The following is a 20,807-nucleotide window of genomic DNA, read 5'->3' on the forward strand; positions in this document are numbered from 1 at the left end:
GGGATGGAGAGAGAGTTTGGTATGGCTATAGCAACTAAAAATGCATACAAGTCCTTAGAGTTGCCATTGGGGCATGCAAAAGAGCATTATAACAAGCTCAAGTCCATGTTGGAGGTTGGCAGGTGAGGATAATATAAAATGAGCCATATCAAGTGATTGAAATCTTTCCTAAGGTTAATTATCAAGTCATGGAAATGAACAAGGGGAGAAAACAAATTTAACAACTTACAGTAACTTTCAATGGAAGGAAGGTACCATCTACATCAAAAATAGCCTTTCCCATGGAATACAAAACACCACATTGAGAACAGTTTATTTCAAACAGTTGGCTAAAAATTTGAGCCTAACTTGTGCAGTCTTTTTTCTTGTCTTAAATGGGTTTGTGCCAGGATAATTTTTTAGATACTAGTTACCACTGTGCATTGAGGTCTTTTACATAATCAGATCATCCAAAGCTATAGCACGCACACACCAAAGAACACTTGATTCTTTTAGCACACCTGGATTCTGAGAATGTCAAGTGTGCATCAAGGGAGGAAGAAAACTTCCTGCTCAGATAGCACAGATTCAGGAAACTGAGTTCAGAGATTTTCACAGTGATGACATATTTTTAATATCTACCTAACAGGATATACTTAGAAGAGAGAAATTAATTTGTTTAAGTAGACTGATACAGGGCTCGGGAGATACCTCAATGGGTAAAAGAGCTTGTTGAGCAATCATGGAGGTCTGAGTTCAGATCTCATCACACACATAAATAGCTAGATATGGCTGCGTGCCCCTACTGTAGTGACAGTGCTGAGTGGGGAGGAGACTGGAGGATCACAGTGCTTCCTGACCAACAACTAAGATCAGTGAGCTATCCTGTTGCCAAGGAATATGACAGAAGCAATGAAGTTGGACACCTCATAGGCATGCAGGTGCAAGCACCATGCACCACATCATACAATATACACTTGTGTCTCTCTCTCTCTTTCTCTCTGCCTCTCTGTCTTTGTTCCTCCCCTCACTCCCCACCCCCCAAAACTTTGTAACAGATAAACTGAAATACTAGAGTTAGTCACTTTTCTAAGGAAGTTTCTCTCTTCATTCTAATAGCGAATCACTTTTGTTCAGGGGCCAAGTCTGAAATGCCACTAACATAGACTTAGTCCCATTTAGAAATGGCCACAACCTTAATCTAGTAAAATGAGAATAGTTCACATGTGTTCCCATAAGACTTTTTTCAAGGTACTGCTTGACAATGCTAAAATAGTGAACCATGTGTGTCCGTAGCCAACAAAAGTCAAAGATGGTTCTAGATGACTATCATGAACTGGAAGAAGAAAGTTGTATTTTTAAACTGTCAAAGCATAAAGACAATCTGGAATTATTTCCTTGAGGGAATAATTATTTTCCTTTGCTGTAGCCAATCAAGTCATTAAATGAGAAAAATATATATCATAAGGTACTATTTAAAACTAACATGTTTGTTAAGCACTACATGGTAGTGTGTCAATAAATAAGATGGAAATGAACAAATTAGGAAAAAAATAAATAGATTGGTCTCAAATATAAAGGGACCACTTCATTTTAAACATAAAATTTGCATCTGTAAACTTATTAGTATGATCTTAAAATTTGGAATAACATTGACTATTCTCCATGACTGTAACATGACAGTATCTGTGAATACGTGTGGGGATAACATTTGCTCATGTCAGAAGGAAAATGAGAGAGAGAGAGGGTGAGGGGATAGGGAGAGATAACTATCTCTTCATTTAATATTAGCTTAAGGGCTAACAAAAATTTTGTGATTCAAATGTCCATTTTAAACAAATAGTCGGAAGTGATTGCTAGGTGCTTTCTTAGAAATCATGCGTTCACATATGTAATTGTGTCATGGACACATTAAGCCATAGAGTTGCTAGCATGTGTTTCCAAGTGTGCTCCATTATATTCCAATTGCAATTTTCTGAACACTAATTTACAGCTGTACTTTAAGCTAACTGTAGCTACACTGAAGTAAATACTGTATATATTTCAGGAATTCTATGCAAAATTATATATTTGATAACAGAATGAGGGCTAATTCAGTCAGCATAGCATAACTGCATTTTATTCACAGTAGAACCCCTGATTTTTGCACAGCAGGTACATGGAAGAGGGGTGTTTGTATACATTAATATTTTGAGGTCAAACCTTTTAATTCCCTGACAATCATTTTAGTTGGAGAAGTTCCCTGATATCATAGGCTATAAGGCGAGAAGGGACCATTTTAGAGATTAACTGACTGAGACATTATATTAGCCTTAGTGAATAAATAAAAGTTATATATGAAGATAATATCATATCAAGAGCATAAAGAGACTAATTTAAAGAGCTTCGATCTAGGCCTCCCAGCAGTTGTCAAAGGTTTAGAATTTCCTGGAGAAAAAAAGGCTGTTAACTAGAAAGCTTGGATTGAGCAGGTCTGAGGCAATTCAGCCATCTCACCTCTGAACACAGCATCCCTCACCTTTGATCCAAGGATGCTCATTGCTTCCCATTCTACTTTCTTTGCCCCGGGCAATAACTAAAGAAAAAAGAGCCTGTGCATTTAAGGCATTGCGGTTCGTAAGTCTCCAATGTATTCAGGGCATCTGTGTACACTGGTAGAAAGCATTTTCAATCCAATCACCTTGGAAGCCTGGAAAACAGAGGATCAGGAGAACTTGCAACACGGCAGATAAGTCTGTCTCCCTCCTTCCCTTTTCTTTTATCAACATGAAGCTCAGTTAGCAGTTGCGCCAAGCATTGATTTCACTGGCCTGTTTGTAGGCACTACAGGGGTCTTTGTATCTATACAGTGGAGACATATGCTGAACAACCTTTGATTTTTTTCTCCTTACGAGTTTGTTTTACAGGATAGGCCACTGACAGTGTGTGTTGCTCTGGCCATTCTGTAAGATCTATGTCATCACGTTGCCTTTAAAAATCACCTGGTTCCACCCGTGCTTTTTTCATATTCTCCCAGTCATTGGGTGTTTGCTGGCTGTAAATATCCCACTCTGATAATTTCTGGGTTTCCTGTGCAGATCTTGTACAAAAATATTGCAGTAAACCATTTTCCTGGGACTACTCTCATTTCTATTCTGTGGGCACCACACAGAACGCTCATTACTGTGAGGCAAGTTATGCATGTGCTTTAAGCATAGCACAGCTCCTTGGAGTAAACTTTGCACACAGAAGTCTCAGAAACAACTTTTCAAAAACCTTGTCTCATTTATTTTATTCTGTTTTTCCTTTTGGTTTGATGTCAGTCATCAATCGAGCAAGAGACAACTCATTTCATTTCTGTGACACACCATGATGGACTTGTGTTGCAACCCTGACTTATTTTGAGAACTTCAATTTCTCAAGCTGAAAGCTTGAATGTCCCATGGTTGGAAGAGCTATTGATCTGATGTAGATGGACGGCTCAAGAGGAACTGATACATTCCTTAGAGCACTTTCTTTTCCCCTGCCTTCTTGGCCACTACATAATACAGTCTTTCTTAGACTTTGATGTCATCTATAATCTTTGATCTGGCATCGTGTATATATTCTATTTTTCTGACCTTTTTTTTCTTTACTCTAGTTTTCTTTTTATACTATATTGCTTCATTGTATTTAAGGTGAATTGTCCATTAAATAAAGTATTCATTAATGTTGCTCTCTTCTATGACCTGTAGAAAATCTGCACACTGAGAATAAGTGATATTTCCAATAGGCATTTATAACAACTTCTAAATAAGAGTGTATGCAATTAGTCTCATATATATAATGATAATATGACTCTAAAAGCTAAGAAATTAATCTGTAGTTAATACAGTAATTTTTAAAACTACACATAACCTAGTACAGATATAAAGCAATGTAAGTTTTACCCATATGAGAACATACAAATAACTGTTAGAGATCAGAATATGAAGAAGTTGGTTCAGTCCTGAACTGTAGACCCCATCTTGTCAGGCCTATAGTTCTTTTGCCCAGTAAGGAAAATATTGGTGTAGAGGACATCCCCTCTCTCCTCATCAGAATATCAAAAGAGAATGCAAGTATTTGGCTTAGAAGAATTGATGATAATAAACCTTATTTTAACTCTATTTCTTCCCTTCTATTGGTCATATCACTAAGAACTACTCTCTATTTAAGGTACTCTATATGCTTTTGTTCACTTGGTATTCAGAGGACTGCTGTGAACCTCATCTCTTTATCATACTTCTTTTAAATGTGTGAACACCCAAAGTCATAGCTTGCTTTAGTCCTCCGGGTAACAAGGATTGAGCAACTATTGAAATCAGATCTCTGTAACATTGGAACATGACAAGTTCTACATGGAAACAAAATTTATTTTAGGAAAAGTTTTAACAATGCAGCAACTTATATTCATATTCAGATTCCAAAGAATGGAAAACACCAGTTGCCCCCCCCCCCCAAAGAGTGGATATTAAGAGCAAAGTCCACAGACTATTATACAGAGTGAAATGAACCGGGAGTGAAATTCCAGAAAGATCCATGGCACATAGGATTCAGTAATGATCCCCCCCCACCCCCGACTCTCCAAACTCTCACATGTGTTCTAATTGATTAGATCTTATTAGATGCCAACCTACAGAATAGTTTAAGGGATATTATTATCATGAGTCAATATTTCAGGATTCAAAGAAGAACAAAGAAAAGCAGAGAATAGGTTGGGACAAGTGGTAGGGAAGGAGGATGAGCATAGACTAACCTATTACTTTTCAAGTTCAATATCAAGGAGAATCTCAATGTTTATATACTAGAGCCACTCTTGCTTGCCAAGACCTGTTTCTTGGCTATATTTTACTATGCAAAGGAAAGGTAAGACAGTCACAAAGTATTTAACAAAGCACACTAAATATAAATAGTTTTCATACACATTAATCCCCGCACTCATATCAGACAGCTCACGACAGTCTGTAACTTCAGTTCCAGGCTATCTATCATCCTCTTATGTCCTATACAGGTACCTGTACTCACATGCTGCACAGACATTTGCTCAGGAACATTCATTAACAAATAAACAAATCTTTAAAATTCTCCCAAGAAATGAACTGAGTAGTTATCACATGACATTTTCTTCAAACAGTGTTTAACAACACATTGCCTAGAAATCTTATTTTATAGTTTAATATATACTTAAAATGTTCAAATAGTTTTGGAATAACCCAAGAAATAATCACTAAACACAATTAAACAAGTTGGCACAAGCTTTTTTTTTTATCATTTTCATGAATTCATAACTTAAAATTTTCTTACCATCAACCAGTTTTTGAAATGTTTCCATTTCCTTAGTTTAGTTAGCCATATTTCTATAACTACTAATAAACAGAAATAAAATTAGTAAAGGCTAAAACACAATCCCTGATTGACTTATCCTACCATTCCCAAATGATCATAACATACCAGTCATTCTTTCTACCATTATATTTAAGATTCTTCACCCACTGCATGAAGTGGGTGAAGTCACTCTGAGGCTCTCGTCCCCAAGTGCCTGATGGGAGCCAAATTTTGCTTTTGCTGCTCTGTTTGCATCCTTTTTGGATAGAAATTCCCCATAATCATACCTGCATTTTGCTATCTTTCTTCTAAATAATCTCCCTATGTTTAGTTATTCATTCCTAAATGTTGCTATGGCCATTTTAATCAAAAGCAAATAGGATCATACCATTCATTCTAACAGCCTATGCTAAATCTTCAAGACCCATAAGATGAGAAATCTAAGTTTCTTATTTAGACAAACAAGGTTCCCCATAATCCGTCTAGTCACATCTGCTCCCGGCACTAGATGCCCACCCACAACTGCCATCTTCTACCACCTTTGTTCATGATGTGCCTGGGTTGCTCTTCCTTTCCTTTATCTCTTTGCAAAATATTCATTATCCATTCATCCACCAATATCCCAATACATTTGTATATCTATTCATATATCCAACATTCTTTTAATTTGTATATGTATTCAAACAACTACTAAGAGATTTTCATCTCTGGGAAGAAACTCTTCTAAGAGCTGGCTATTCAATTGTGAACAGAGCAGGATAACTCTAGCTTCAAGTTGGATGTAGTTGACAGGGACAGATGCAGGAAAAAACAACCTCACCAGTGTAATTACAGGCAGAGTAAATAATCAGTTCCATGAGAATATTTAAAAAGACAGTTAACCTGTTGTTGGTGGTAACAGCACAGTTTTCTTGTGGTTGCTGGCTGGGAACTGAATCTGGGCTTTCTGCAAGTAGCAAATGCTGAGTCATCACTCCAGCCCCAAACAGATATGTTTAAAGAAGCATATCAAGAAGGGATTATGCCGGGCGTGGTGGCGCACGCCTTTAATCCCAGCACTCGGGAGGCAGAGCCAGGCGGATCTCTGTGAGTTCGAGGCCAGCCTGGGCTACCAAGTGAGCTCCAGGAAAGGCGCAAAGCTACGCAGAGAAACCCTGTCTCGAAAAACCAAAAAAAAAAAAAAAAAAAAAAAAAAAAGAAGGGATTGTATTCATGTATATCGCTGTGTATTTTATTAATCATGATTTAATATAATGCAACAATCTCAATTACATTGTGACATATGTTTGAAGTGGCTTTGCAGACCATTGAATTTACACTTATACAGACACATGGTTTTTGTTACCATTTAATGAGATAACTAAGGCCTTAGACAAATCATGTTAATTAAGTTACATCATTAATAAGAGTTGAACATGGGTATGAAACCATTGTGCTCTGCTTCCAAAGTTTTATTTTCTACCATCCATTTCCTAGCAATCATTCCTCAAATTGAAACGTGATTCAAGTTATTCAATTTCAGCTTCTACTCTGTTTTCTTGCTTTAACAAACATTGAGTTAAAAACCATGAAGTGATAATTACTTTTGGCTTGTTCAGGGAGACTCTTGTTTCTTATGAATTGACTTTCCACACCTCTATTCCAATATTTCACATCCCTAGTGAGTGCCCTCAGGTCTTGTTCCTGCACTGGCCAGTGTGACTTCTCTCATCAATCTTGAAGAGATAAGGAGAGTAAGTTTCTAAAGCTTAAGTGCATGACATGGAAACTTGGTCCACATCTTTCCTCTACCATCCACACTCAAGAAGAAAATAAGAGAGGTAGAGCTTGGGGTGAAGCCTTACTTCAGTAACCAAATGCTTGGCCTGGTGCTATTTCATCAAAATACCTAAGGATGTGCTGATAAATCATGATTGCTTCTGTGTTACTTCCAACTGAGTGTTTGTTACATCTTAAAGGAAAAGTCGGTGTAGCTGCCTAGTTCTAATAAAGTCATAAGTATTTGATCCTTGCTCTATGCACTGCTTGCCCTAGTTATAAACTCCATATATGCCCTCATTCCCTGATAGTACTATAACACAATACTATAAATACAAATATAGAGGAGAAACAGTCTCTGCCTCAAAGATGTTTCAAAGTGATGTGCTATATTGAAAATATATCAACTTCTATCATTTTATACTCCCTACTTTCTTTCTAGTTTTCAAATTAATATAAAATTCTGTTAAAGGAGCTTCATGGTGAAGCAGACAGTGTGCCCATATCACATGCTAGGGATTGCATCTGAATGGGAGCAGGGTTCTATTGTCAAGTTTGGGGATGGAGAGTAGTAGTTACTGTCAAATTTGATTTTCTTTCCTTTTTCTTTCTTCACAGCTTAGTCTTTATACATACAACCTCTGGGGGCTTTCAACACTGTTTAATAATTGCTTCTTCTGTATGGTTCAAGCCTGTTACTGCATGATTCCGAGCTTTCCTTGGAAGACTGAGGTTTATTATTGATGTCCAAAAGGACTTCTTCTGCCTAATATTCTATATTCTTCCTGGAGGAAGAGAGAAAGGGCCCAGGCCTGAGTCTCATTCACTTACGTCCGACCTTGGCTTAATGGAGGACAACTCATAGAACAAACTACCACCTGGGATTGTGCTAGTGGGGATTATATAATTAGAGAAATTTTGATATAAATCAGGATAACAGTAATATAAAGGACCTGATATCACAGGAAAGCTCTTGAAAACATTTTTTTTTTTAAGATAATGGGATCAGTGGGACGTTCAATCACAATTCAGATATCAATTTCAACTTGGAAGCTACTTTCAGAAAATAAAAATATGCATAAATTTCTGATTATATAAAATTTTAGTTCTCCTAGATGCTTGCAATTTCAATCTATTTAAAGACTGTACTTCTGATAATGCCCAGGATAAAATTTCAGTTCAAACATGAATAATTAGGGTTAAATTCTTTGAAATAGTCATTAAAAACCCAGGAGCCGAAATGTGTGTTTGATGCCATTAGCCCTGCAAAGGAGCTAGAAGAAAAAGAAAATATTATCTCCAGATTCCACTTAATGAACAGCAGAAAGCATCAGACAGATGTTCCAAATGACAGGTGTTTCTTTTCAAAAGTAAAGTTTGATTAGAAATAGAAGTTAAAGGTGATAGTAGGTCAATAATAATGTATTTGGACATAAAAGAGAAAAGATAAAATATTAAAAATCTGAAATTACTTTTGGGTCATTTGGCTAAGCAATTAAACTTGATGAGATACCACTGAATATATAAATTGTACTCTTTAGAATTTTATATAGTAGAAAATAATCTTAGGAAGTTCTTGAGAAATTACAGTTCAATTTGTTAAAGCCTTTCCTGTCGTACTTGTTCAAGCATTTCCTGTCGTACTTGTTCAAGCCCATTATCTGAAGAGGGTCAGGGAGGTACTAACTACCTCACTCTATTCATGTTAAGGTTGCAAGGGATTTTGGTTTTCTCTGACTCTGAAAGTAAAATCTATTTTAAGTGAAATTTGCCCTCTTAGAATTGACTTCTCTACACATACTTTGTTCCTTTTCAATTGCTTTGTAATACTATTTTTCAATTGCCTTATGATACTACTTTTCAATTGCCCTATGATAATTCATGTATGAAATGACATTCAATTGTTAAATATAATTCTTAGTCAACCATAATTGTTGACTAATTTGCATGTAGCTCATTCAGTCTGCAAGATACTGATACTTGGTATTATGTCATGTATTTTTCAGAGAAAAAAAAAGTTATGGTTTTCAACTGTGGCTCCCAAGCCCTGTCATATTGAATGTTATTCTGAGGACATGATGAGCTGATGAGCTGAAAGTAAGCACCTATTGACTGATATTTTACCTTACCTTCCCATGACAGAATCATTATTTCAATTTTCTTGTATAGGGGAGAGTTTTAATTTGCAAATGGGTTTGCATTTATTATTTCATTTGCATTTTAATTCGTATTCATTTTTAAGTGGGAAGCAAATCAACAACTTTGAGTTCCATTGATATGATTGACAATATAGCAATATCCTGTTGTTATTTAGTGCCCATCTGTTTTCAGATTGTTAAGAAATAAATTAACTGCTTTCATACGATTGTGAAAATGCATGTAAGGGGCAAGTTGCTTTTCCATTTTCCTCAGAGAACTGACTCTTTCCACTTTCTTGGTAAAGGTTAAGAAGAAATGGAGTGAGACAGGAATAAAGTCAGAAACAGAGTCCAACCGTTCCTGTGCCAGGTATGTCAGGCAGCAGGCAGAACTTTCATTTTTTGAGAGGGAAAGTCAAGAAGTAGGCGTGTTTCTGAATGGAAAAGAAAATCAAGTGACTGTTTTTCATGAAAACGTTAGAGCTGTTAACTCAATTTGAAAAATAAAACTAATATAAATACATTTTTCCTTTGCCTAACATCATAATATGTTCCTTTCCTATAGCTATTTAAAAAGGCCAGACTGAATACTTAGCATGTCTGCTACCCAGATGGATATACCTTCCTCCGCTGCCATAGCATTGGTACTAGTTATACTTGTGAAACAGCAGTCAATAAAAATTACTGCTTCTCTTTTCAACTTTAGGTTTAATACTGTTGGCATTTAGAATGGATAACAATTAATTACACCAGTGTTCTAGTTGTGACAGTATATAGTATAGAAAGATATCATCATTGGGACAACTTGATAAAGTAAGACCAAGGTCTCTATGTATTATTTCTTACAGCATGTAATTGTACCTTATCTTAAACAAACTCATTTTAATTGTAAAAATAAACTGCAAACATTGATTCCATAATTTCTTACCTCCCAAATATGCAGGTACACTATGTTTACACAGTAACCATCATCATGTACAATTTGATACTGTGTTTATTTTGCTTAACAGTAATCAATAACTTTTTTCCTGTTATTTGGGCTTGATGATTATTATTGTCAACTTCATGGTCCACTTGATAGGCCACAAATATATCTCCTTATAAAATCGAAATGCTCAAACTTCACATAGAATAGAACTTTGGTATTTGAATCATGACAGCAACAATAAATTAGAAAAGCAAACCAAAAGCCTCATTCTCATTGCAGAAACAAATGGATGGAAGTTGATTATCTAAAAGCTATGAAATCTTGTGGCTTGATTTTAAAATAAAATTTTAACAGGTATGCTATTGGTAATATAACTGTTTTTTAAAATGTATTTATTTTTATGTGTATGGGTGCTTTGCCTGTGTGTATTTCTATGCACCACTTTCATTCCTGGCACTCATGGAGGCTGAAAAAGGGTTTAGATACTCTGAAATTAGAGTTACAGACAGTTTTGAGCTGCCATGTGGATGTTGAGAATCAGAACTAGGTTCTCAGAAAGAACAGCCAGTGCAATCTCCCCGGCCCTGTTCTTAATCGCCAGGCTGTCTACCCAGCTCTATACATAAGATTTTACATTTAAGAAAATTTAAAATAATTTTCCTGCTGTAATACATGGAAAGTAATTATATTATTATCCACTTTGGCATGCATTTCACATTTCTCCCAACAGATTCAAACCGGACAGAATCTCATCATGGAGAAGGGGAAATGGGCACAAAAGTACCACTCCTACCCAAGACATTATTTGTAATTGAATGATGCTGGGAGAGGGAAAATCAGTTTTCTTTAATGGAGTGACATACTCTGGAACAGAGCTCATGCTCATTGGCCAATGCAAAACATCCATGTTTTTGTTTGTTTGTTTCTGTGCTTTGTTTTGCATTGTTTTTTCTTTTTAAGAGGAAGAAAGCACATGAAGTTGAGTGGGTAGAGAGGAGTAAGGATGTAGGAAGAGCCTGGGGAGTGGAAAGAACATAATCAAAATATGTCATATAGACATTAACAAATATTTTCAATGTTATTAGAAATAGTTTGAAATAGTCTTTGGTCAGCCAGCTACAATTAACTACATGGCACCCTTATGATGGTTCTTTTTTGTAAAGTGCCTCTTTATGATACAGGCAAGATAAGAGGGCTAAATACAACTTGTATGAAGAGGGCACTAGAACAGAAACATCAGGGGACTAGAAAGATGATTCCTTGGATAAAGTGCTTGTCACATAAACATGGGATCAGGAGATTGGATCCTGAGCACTTAATAAAATCTGTATGGGTTTGGAGACCTATCTGTAATCCTAGCAGTTAGTAAGTAGAGACAGTCAATCCCCAGAGAAAGATGATATGGTAGACTCACTAAGTCTGTGTGCTCTGGGTTCAGTGAGACACCCTGCCAGTAAATAAAGTGAAGAGCAATTGAAGAAGATGAAAATAATATCTGTCCTCTGCACACACGTGTTGATACATGTATAACTGTTCCCTCCTTTGTGAAGTCCAGAATACCTCATTTATGCACTTGAATTCTTCTTTCTCTCTAGCATTGAACAGAGGAGGTGGGGAGAGCATTCTAGCAGAGTACCTGTTGTTCTGCCGGGATAGGAGCTTCAGAGATTTACCAGCAATAATAGGGCTGACTCTTGCTAGAGAAGAAAGGAAAATTTCTGCAGACCGTGAGGCTTTTGAGGGATCTCAAAAGCCAACATCATCATTGTCCATATAGCCTTATCTCTTTGTTCATGCACCTTAGATTTTCTCATTGTGTTCTTAGCTAGTACACTGATACTTTGCATAATACTTAGGCATCTTTGGAGCTATGCGTCTATATTCACCAAATCTTTATAGCTGTGATTTTACTTAAACTGTTGCTGCTCATTCGTAAATCTGCAGTCTAATTATCCTTATAAATGGTATCCATATAACTTAATAAAGAGTGACCAATTATTTCTTCTTTGTGCAAGACATTGTTCCATCATACATTCAAGCACCTGAATCATCTCAGAACTTGCCCTTAACTGGGGTATTTTTCACCTAGAGCTCTGCAGATAAAACTTGTCTGAGATGTAACTGTACCCCCTACGCACATCACAGAGCTACATGTTAGCTTGACTTAGCTCAGTACTCCTAGAACCCCTTGTAGTCATTTGACTTTTCAGTTTGACACTCAATGCTTAAACGGTGTATTGAATGAAGCTGGGTGAAAGTGGTGTACGCCTTTAATCCCAGCACTTGGAAGGCAGAGCAAGGAGGATCCCTGTGAGTTCGAGGCCAGCCTGGTCTACAGAGCGAGATCCAGGACAGGCACCAAAACTACACAAAGAAGCCCTGTCTCAAATACATATATATTGATGTCCTCAATAAGATTCTTTTTTTTTTTTTTTTTTTTTTTTTTTTTTTTTTGATTTTTTGAGACAGGGTTTCTCTGTGTAGCTTTGCGCCTTTCCAGGAACTCGCTCTGTAGACCAGGCTGGCCTGGAACTCACAGAGATCCGCCTGGCTCTGCCTCCCGAGTGCTGGGATTAAAGGCGTGTGCCACCACCACCCGGCCTCAATGAGATTTTTGAACATGGGAATTTTCCTTAGAAAAAGGACACATGAATTTAAAGGAAGTAGTTCAGGATTTGCTGGCATATTGAAATCAGGTGTGAAAAAGATTAACAAACAGAGGGGGGTCTCTCACCAGAGGAGCTACACACTTTGCTGCTTGGACAAGTTCAAGTGACCATATGAAGAATGCACAGAATTGAAGGTTGGGTATCAGTGGTGCCAGTCAGCAGGGCTTTAATCTGAGTTGACAGAGCTTATCTGCAGTGCAACGAATTCTCTACCTGTGTAGAACCTATTAACCCATTTAAATATGAGTCTCTATCTATAGAAAAACAATGATAAATACAAATAAGAAAAAAACAACACTTCTGGAGAGATTAATTTAAAAAAATACAGTAATTGAAAATCACCACAGTTCCACATTTTTAGTCTTCATATGCAACTTAGTCAACTTTAAATTATTTATGGCATAAAAAGGACAGACATTGTAAAGATAGTTCTATAGCCTTTCAATACCATAATCATGGAATATAGTCCAAGAGATAACATGAGAAAAATGATCAATATTGGAAGGAAATGCCTTATTTTAAAGTTAAACAATGAAACAGCTCCAAGCAATCAATGGGAAGCCTATTAACATCAGTGCAAAGTAGCTGGGTCCTGTGCTGAATGCTTGTGACACTAGCACTTAGGAGCTGAAGCAGGATTGTGAATCCAAAGCTTCAACCTAGCTACATGACAAAACCCTGTCCCAAAAAATTAACAAGCAAATATTTTAATATGATTTTAAAATTATTTTTACCCACTCATAAATATTATTTAATACACTGCTGAAAATCATAAAGACAATTTGAAAAAATTGACATGGTTGTGTTTATGATCCTCAGTGAAAGACTTCAACATAACTATCAGCATTTTTTATTCAAGTACAATGCAAGATCTTGAAGACTCAAAGTCCTATTTCTGTGATTATTTTAATGACTTGTCAAAATAACCTTAAAATTAATCTGAAAACTATAAATAAATGCAACATTGCAAATGAAAATGTTAGCTGTGGGGCTTCACACCCTTGATATAGGGCTTATTGTGTAACCAAAGTAACTTAAAATGACAACCTTTCTGCTAATATAGATGCATAGACTGAAGAATGAGCATAGATCATCAAAAACTGAAACCGGTCTCTAGATGTGTCATGTATTTTATTTTTGTTAATGTTGATGACATTCAAAATCAGTGAGGAAATTTAATATCAATAAATCATACTGTGAAAAAACTTTACTGAGTTAAGAACTATTATCAATCAAATATTATTAAGCATGTTTATATTACTACCTCAGTAAGAGCATAATTAATAACTCTATTCAAAGAGTACACTGTTCACATAATTCTGAGGGTGGTCCTCAGGCCTTGAAGATTTAAAACAAGAGTAATCTTGGTCATCCCAAATGGTGCTAAAGTAGAAATTTGAAGGTTAGGGTACAAATAACCAGTAGGCTAATTTATGGGACTATGAGTCCTCATGGTGCTGTTTGTAGAAGTCCTGGAGTCATAGATGGCTGGGCAGTTAGATCACTTGGGGTTTTATAGGAGGAAGAAATGCTGGTGTTTCCTTCAAGGGCATTTGGCTTCAAGGGAAGTTTCTTAAATAGAATTGAGTTATATGCTTCCATATGGTGTGAAGAATTTTTCTCAGTGGTCACACAGAGAATACAAATGCCTACTCCTCCCCATATGACTGCATTAAAATATTTTATTGTTAGTTTTGAGTGAGGAAGTTTCTGTTTGATTTTGCTGGCTTAGAATCTCCCAGTATTCTAGGCTAGTTTCTGACTTGCAGTCTTCCTTCTTGTGTCTGGAAAGTGCTGATTAAAGACATATGGCACCATATCTGACACATTTTAAAATTATAGAATTGAATTTTACAAATATATATTACTATTTCATTTTTTTTTATTTAAAATTGGGCTTCTTGATAGGACCTAATGATATAAAGTGTTGGAGAAAAAGTATTTTCATTTAATTAAATGTAAGGTTAAAAAAATGTGTTCTTTATCTAAGTTTACGACACAGTTAAACCAACTGAAGAAAGTTAAAAGCTAAATTCTCTTTTCTGTATTTTTCATCCTGAGGGACAAAAATCCAGACTTTGATCATGAATTCAGAGTATATTATTTGAATATAATGAAAAAGGACATTTTGGACACAAGAGCAACAAAAATCAATTTGCATATATCATCGAAGAAATGATGTCTACATATTTTTATTGAAGGATGTTGAAATACACTTAACAGAAAACTTCAAACTGTACAGAGAGATAAGAGGCTTCCCTCTTATTTCCCATGAATAGTCACAAAATTTTCAGCTCTAAATCAGTGTAAACAACAACTTCCTATGTACTATAGTACAGTTTTTCCCCCACTGCTGGTGTTTTATGCATATTTGTGATGACTACAATTAATACTACATTTTAATAGCATTAAATGTGATCTAGTGACAGTTTTAGTATTAAGAACAGGCATGTTCTAGGAATTAACATTGTAATGTCTCTAGCCATGATAAATAAACATGAAAATACACTGAAAATTTTGTAATAAAAATGAATCTGATTGTTTTCAGTGTTAATGACTACTGAGGGTTTTTTTTTTTACTTTTTTTGCCTTTTTCTTTTTTCATGGATAATGATAGTGTCAATTGTAGCACTTGAAACTATGAAAATAATGGTTAGGTAATTACTTGCTTTCTCCACATGCTCATGTCATTATAAATTAGTGAATTCTATCTCAAATTGTCAACATCCAGTTCTATTGATCTCTTAGTTTCTGAAAGCAAAAAGTCATAGTGATGTGCAGTTCATGCTAGTGGCTACAAACAGACTGCCTACAGGTCTGTTTTGATAAAGAAAAAAATTCAATTAGTGAAAGCCATGGGCATCTACTTTCAAAAGAAAAAAAAATAGTGCTTCTTAAAAGTCTTTGGTGCTTTTCAATTACACCAAATGTTTCATAAATTCGAGGTATAGTGTGACTGTTTAGAAACTTTCTACAGCAATCATTTCTTTTTCTAGTATGTAAGATTAAAGATGTGCAACCTTTTTTCCAAATAATAGTACAGGACCTTATCTTGTGTGTCAAGGAGGTTTGCTAAATTGAAATTAACTATGAAATATAAAAGCAAAACCCTCATGGCATTCATTTTAAAAAAAAAACATATAATACCAGTATTTCCTAGGTTGGCATTGGATGATATAATATTTATTTTCCCAACATTTTCTGAAATCATTGAAGTATTTAGCAATGTCCTTGATTAAAATCCTTTCATTTGAAAAGTGTTCTGTTTGTTTTTTTTCCAGTCAGCTGTTTCCCTGATTGCAGGCTATGTCTATTCTAAATTCTATCTGTCATAAACTTACATATATCCTTTAAAATTTTGTTATTTCCAATTTAGTTCTTTCTTGTTGACACTCTCAGCCTTCTAACCTTCTCAGTTCCTTTGTGTCAGATGTGGAGCTACAGAAACACTTTCTGCTCAGTGGTCACACTGGGCTGGGATGCAGGTAGGCAATATTCACTATCTTTAGTGTCTTCCATTCTTTTCTCTCCAGACTATGTTCAGTCTTATAGAGGTCTGCTTGTAGGAACACCTCCCCCTACTCCACTTCTACTGACTGGGGACTCTTGGTGGGAACCCAGGGTCCTTTTAGCTCTTTCCCACCAAAATTTCAACAGTTCCTATTATTCCATTAGTCTCTATTCTTTTGAGCCAGCCAGAAACTCAAAAAGCATTACCAGTAATCCCACAACCGCCATGAGTATGCAACAGCATCCTAAGAATGGAACACTACTCAAAATATCAATCCCCACCAGGAAGCATCTCAAACATAATAACAGCATATGCCTAAATTCCACCCCCCAAATCAAAATTATGAACTGCTTAATAGATTTTCTGTAGCATGATAATAGGTTTCTCTGCCAACATAGTAAGCCAGATCAGGCAGAATTGAAAAAGTAAATGAACATGTTTATTTTGAGCAAAGCAACTCCAGGGTGAGTTATCCAGCCCCAAGGATTGAGGCAGAAGAAGCAGAAGAAGTCATGTGCCAGAACTAAAGCAGGGAGCTCAAATATCTTGTAGGTGATGGGTCATGACATGTCCTCCATAAGCTGGTTTTGTGCCCAAGTATGGTATGCTTTAGGCGGACTTGGGACACTGGCAACTTCAAGGGAGGAGCCACCTCATCCACAAAGAATGTTGGAACTGGGCTTTTTCCACACTCTTTCTTTGTTGGAGATTTTCTGAGAGGGCTGGTTTTGAGAGAGAGAGAAATGGGTCTTTCCAGATCAAGTAGGACTGAGCTGGGGGTTCAAGTCAAACACTGCCTCCTCCAGAAGCCAGTAAACTCATTGTAATGGGCCCATAGGAAAGCAATGTAATGGATGTATAAGAGAAAACTTTCAAAATAACAACAATGCATATGTACAATGACCTTTAAAAGGATTTAAATAAAGCTCTTAATAAATCTGTGAAAACACAAGCAGTTAAAAGAAAAATTGAAAACATTTCAAGGCAATAGAATTGAAATAGAATCGCTAAATAAACATGAAACTGAGATAAAATGTGAAACTGAAAATTTATAATATCAAGCAAAACCCTTAGAAGTAAGAATCATCAACATGTTACTTGGCATGGAAAAGAGAATTTCAAGTTTTGAAGACAAGACAGAAGAAATGGATAGTTCTGTCAAAGAAAATGTTCATTCTAGAAATCCCAATCATAAAACACCCAGGAAATCTGGGACATGACAAAAAGACCAAACTTAAAAATAATAGAGATAGAAGAAGAAAACCAGGTCCGAAGAACAGAAAATATCTTTAACAAAACCATAAGAAAAATTTCCCAACCTAAAGAAGAAGGTATCTGTCAAGGTACAAGAAGCACACAGAACACCAAATAGAAAGGACCAAAAAAAGAACTTCACCATGGCACATAATAATCAAAATGTTAAGTGTACAGAACAAAGAAAGGATATTAAGGGCTGGAGAGATATCTCAGAGTTTAAGAGCACTATTTACTCTTTAGAGGTCATGAGTTCAATTCCCAGCAACCACATGGTGGCTCTACAGAAGATAGTAGAGGTTTGAAGAGGCAAACCACATCCTCCTATATGCAAAGAATAAATAATCCCAAAAGAGTAGATCAAATAAGGGAGAAATCCCACAATATAACTACCAAGTAATAGCATTCAAAAAACACTACTCATTAGTAACTCCCAATATAAATCCAATCCTCATTGATACCTCTCACTACAAATGTTCCCAAGACACAGATTAACAGATTGTATTAGAAAATAGAATTTCCCTTTTAGATGCATCCAAAAAATACACCTAACTATCAATGATAAGACCTTACCACAGGGTTTAAGGATGGAAAAAATGGACCCAAGAACTAAGCAGGTATAGGCATTTTAATATCAGACAAAATAGACTTCAAAGATATAGTAATCTCCCTAAAGTGTGCCAAGATGTGCTGGTCAGCCTTTATGGTCAAATTAAAATTGCTTAGTGTTACCCAAGAATAAGGAACCTAAACTGAAGGACTGTCTTGAACAGACTCACCTGTGGGCAAGTCTGTGGGACATTATCTTAATTGATGTTGGATGTGGTTGGGCCCAGTTCACTGTGGTTTGGACCATCACTAGACAGGTTTTCCTTTACTGTGTAAGAAAGTTATCTGAGCATTAGTCAGAGAGCTTGCCAATAAGTAATGTCCCCCCATGGTTTCTATTTGAGTTCCTTTCCTTACTTGCTTCAGTAAGAGAATGATCTGGTAGTGGAAGCTGAAATAAATTCTTTCATTGTCTTTTGGTTATGTTTATCACAGCAAATGAAAGGACAAGGACAAAAGGCATTAAGTAAACATTGGCATCACCTGCAAATTGGAAGAAAGGATATTCCTGAAAAGATTTTAAGTTATGGTTTTCAGCACAGACTTTTGTAGCATTAGATAATCTGTATATGTTAAAGAACATATTGGAGATTTTGACCACATTGCTAATAAAAATTAGTAAAAATCAGTTTTGTAAAAGTAGGCATAATCTCTATTTTATATAATATGTTGCAATAAATTCCATCATCTATAAGATCCAAACAATACTTCTTTCTCAGAATTATGCCCCTCATGTGTAAGAATGTAGATGGGAGTGCTCTGGTACCTTCATAGTTCATAATGTGCATCAAGGATCCTAAGAAAATAAGCAATGTATTTTCATAAACTATGATTAGAAAGTGGATAGTTTATTTTCTTCCTATGTCTGAGAGAATTTGCAGCAGTTAAATGTTAACAACAGTTATAAAAATCTATTAGTAAAATTTTATAAGTAATGGATAATAAACAGGACAATTTTCCAATTTTTTAGGATTTTATGATGTTAAAGTAATTTTCATTAGTGACTCTGCTTAACTGCTTATGATTTAAACTCATCCCTGAAGATTAATTGTTCATTATTACTTAAAATTCAAATTAGCTTTATTCTAAGCTTTATTTTATTTAAATCGTAAATCACCTGTACAGATTCAACATTCCTACTTTGGCTTTCTATAATATGACTTAGTCATGAATTAGCAACAATTATAGAATTTATTGTTACAAAATTTTCATAAGGAATTATGGTAGAGCACAGTGTAGTTCTTCTTCTTGCAGAAAACCATAAGCAGAAGCTATCATCAGAAGTCTCTTATTGTAGAAATAAACTACAACCAGGAAGAGGAAAACAAGGAAAGATCACAATTGAGAATCCCTGGGGATGTTTTGCTTCAGAGACACAATACTGGATTGAGGATGGTTGAGAGTTCCAGGGAAAGCAAGGATCTATCACAAACTCACTGGGAATTTGGGCTGTGAAAGCAAAGTGGTATATTGGCCCCACCATCTGTGGCAAGACTGAGACTGGCTTCATGTGGATTAATGCAAGGGGATTGGAGTCTGATAACACTGAGACCAAGGTCAAAAGAGGCTTAGCTCTCAATGGTTTCTTCTCTCCACCACAGAACACAACAATTTATTTGTTCCTCCACAGTCTTGGAGACATTTGGGTACATGCCATGACTTATATAATATAGAGACTGGAAACCTCTGGAACAAACAAGTGCCTGCCTACTCTATATATTAGCAGAAATCCCTGAAGTGTGGTTAGCAGCAATTCTAGGTATGAATACTAAGAAGCCTCTTCAGTGAATACATCCATGCCCCAGCCAGGCTTCATGAGAAATGCAGGACAGGGGCAGGCATAGAAAAAGAATCAATTGGTTTGGTAGAACAGATAGGAAATAAAGCAGGCTACAGATTCAATTTAGCAGTCTCCATAGCAGGCAAATTGCAATATTAGAATGCCCAGAAAGAAAGGTATCCAATCTGAGTATCTTGGCTAGGAAGAAAATTTTAATTTTTTCTCTTTTCTCTTAATTTAATTTTATTTATTTAACATTATTATTTAATTGGTTTTACTCTTATTTTTCTTTATGTATTTTAAATTACTCTTTTTACATTTTATTTCACTTATTCTTCCTTTCCACCATCCTTACTATCTTTAAAATTATTTTTATTTATTTTTATAAAGTTCTAACTATTTTATATATTTCATGTTGTTTTGATGCTTTATTTGCTATGGTTTCTAGGGAAGTGCTAGTTTTTAACTGAGTTTATAAGGCTATATGTTTCTGTTGCAATTGTGGTTTGTTTTTCATCTCTCAACAATACTAAAGGTTGAACCCTCAAGAGATCACTAAGGCACTCACTGCAAAGTGGAAAACATAGCCATCCCAAAAGCATGCAATTTTAGAAATAGAAATACAAGAAAAATGAAAAAATAAGTCATTGTGACTCTCCTAAATGTTAACAACACTGTAGTAACTGACTCTAAAGATATCAAAGTGGATGAAATTTTGAAAGATTTAACTTTCAAAGTGTTAATAAGCAAAAGAGGGATATTACTGCTTAATTAACTAAGAAATTGAATATAGGTCATGGTAATTCAACAAAAAATAGAATTTTTTTCTTTAAAAAGAATTGTTAATTCTTTGATA

General features: G+C 35.6%; 1 pseudogene; it reads left to right on the forward strand.

Annotated features, from left to right (window-relative positions):
- Positions 1-767: 767 nt before the first annotated feature.
- LOC114703247 overlaps positions 768-20,807 on the forward strand; it is an 80,852-nt pseudogene continuing 60,812 nt past the window's right edge.

Source organism: Peromyscus leucopus, chromosome 4 (genome assembly GCF_004664715.2).
Source record: "Peromyscus leucopus breed LL Stock chromosome 4, UCI_PerLeu_2.1, whole genome shotgun sequence".
Lineage (NCBI taxonomy): Eukaryota > Metazoa > Chordata > Mammalia > Rodentia > Cricetidae > Peromyscus > Peromyscus leucopus.